Source organism: Chinchilla lanigera, unplaced genomic scaffold, assembly GCF_000276665.1.
Source record: "Chinchilla lanigera isolate Chin_1 unplaced genomic scaffold, ChiLan1.0 scaffold00086, whole genome shotgun sequence".
Lineage (NCBI taxonomy): Eukaryota > Metazoa > Chordata > Mammalia > Rodentia > Chinchillidae > Chinchilla > Chinchilla lanigera.
The window spans coordinates 2,902,409-2,904,544 of NW_004955487.1; the positions used below are offsets into that span (position 1 = coordinate 2,902,409).

The window sequence follows — 2,136 nt, forward strand, 5'->3', positions numbered from 1 at the left end:
CTGAGAGGAAATATCCAATAAGATGTACTTCCTCTGTTACTAGTTTAACAAAAATATTATTTAAAAGCTAATCAATTATTACTGCTTAAAATTTGTAGTAAGAAACTTACTAAAAACAAGAAGACAGTCATTGCTCCCAGTGTAGACTAAGGCACATGATAACCAAGACAGCTACACTCAGCAGAGTTGCAGTTGGTTAAACCTGGCTGCGCAGCCATCTGAAGACGTTACTGTGGACCAGCAGCGTTGGTTACCCTGTCCTCAGTGCCAGCCAGCAGACCCGTCCTGTGCTTCTTTTACTGAGGTGGATTCAGAACAGGGCCACCAGCCATGGGCTCCAGGAAAACCTGCCCTACACTAATAGCTACGAGGAGTTGTTCTATCACAGCTTTCTCACTGAAAACCCTAAGTCTGAGTTGCATTATTCAAGTGAGTGTCACAATGAGAGAATGAGGAGCTTTTTTTCTCTTGTGAACTGTGATTTTCACTTGTAAGGATTCACCTGCTTTAACTGAAAATGGCTTTTGTTTGTTTCCAGTGTATTTTGGTACTCTGGGGTCTAACATGACCTTCTTCTAGCAGTTCTTCTCAATGTGTTTATCAAACTAGCCAGCAATTTCCATGCACATGGATGTCTTTGAGATTTTCAGGGAAAAATCTGAAGAATACTCCAAATCTGAGGTAGATGTTCTATGGTAGTCTATGTGCTTAATACAACAAGGTCTGAAATAAGAGTCTTTGCATTTAAAGCTTTCGTAACTGCTTCTGGGATAACTGCTTTCTTCTAACTGTACTACATGTTGAAGCCATAAATATCATCCCAGAAAGCGGTTCTATCAGCATGTTTATTCTTGTCACTGACTGCTACAGGGATGATAGTGTCAATGTCAGAGCAGACCAATCTTCCTTTTGCCAAGTATTTTCTCTTTGCAGAAAGGACAGAATCTAACATAGACCCAAAAAGGAGAAAATATTCTGTCCATTCCGATATAATAACACCCACTTTTTTCTTTATAGGAGGAAGAACTTCTTCAATCTTTCCTTTCATTAGTACAATAGTATCTTCCAGTTTATTTACTGTTATGACATCCATTGCCTGGTAAATTATTTCACATTGATCAAAGCCAAGAACTTTCCATACCCCAGCTTTAGCAGCAAATAGAAAGAGAATTCCAGTTCCACACTCAACATCCAAAACTACTTTGTCTTTGAGGATATGTGGATTTTGGTATATGAAATCTCTGTATATTTCTGTTTGTACTTTGTCCTTTAGCAGTTTCTTTATGTATCCTGTAATGCCCATCTGAGTTGAAGTAAACCCCATCCTCATTCTCCTGGAGGACTGCATTGGCAGTAGATGGCAAGTGGGTTCTGACGTCTATGTTCATCACAAAATCCTGAGTAAATTGTTTCATTCTATGCTGATCCTTGCATGCTCTGGCTAACACAGCTTCAGCAGACAGCACCCTGGCTTTCACTTGCTTCAATTTTTCCACAATAGAAGTATTTTCACTGAGCCTATTAAAGTATGAGAATGGGACTGAGGTAGGTTCATAAAGATCTTCTACATGAAACTGAAGTAAAAGGTCATCTTCTAACACTGGCTTCACATACTCTTCTTTTTCTCGGGGCACTGGGTTGTATATGGAGTTCATATACTCAACTGTAGGATTCTTCAGTCTAATAAAATTTATTAGTTTAATGTATCCATAAAATTCAAGTCCAGGCTTCTGAACCATGCTATCAATATTAAATTGATGCTCTGGCTTACAGTGTGAAAACGTCTCTTCAGCAGATGTAGGTAATCTGTCGCAGAACAGGCAGGGGTTCTGCCACTGGTCGTGGGGCAGGATGGCTTCCTCCTCATCTTCCCAAGCATTCTCATCCCTGCTGTCCAAAGGCTCTGGCAGATCATCTTCATCCTCCAGGGTGGCCTGGCTATCAACAGCTCCCAGGGCTAACAAGCACCTGGCAGTGGAATCTGGGAGCCAGAACCTTTAAATTAGAAGATCTATCCGATGGGTCCTCCAGGTTATTAAGTCCCATAGAGCACCTCTGCCTTTGTTTTATAAGACTGTACCAGAAGAATATGACACAGTTAAATGATTCTTCACTTTGAAGCAACTTTGATTGTTT

At 40.4% G+C, this 2,136-nt stretch overlaps 1 pseudogene; it reads right to left on the reverse strand.

Moving 5' to 3' along the window:
• Positions 1–405: 405 nt before the first annotated feature.
• LOC102015639 lies at positions 406–1,922 on the reverse strand (annotated as a pseudogene).
• Between the last annotated feature and the right edge of the window lie 214 nt (positions 1,923–2,136).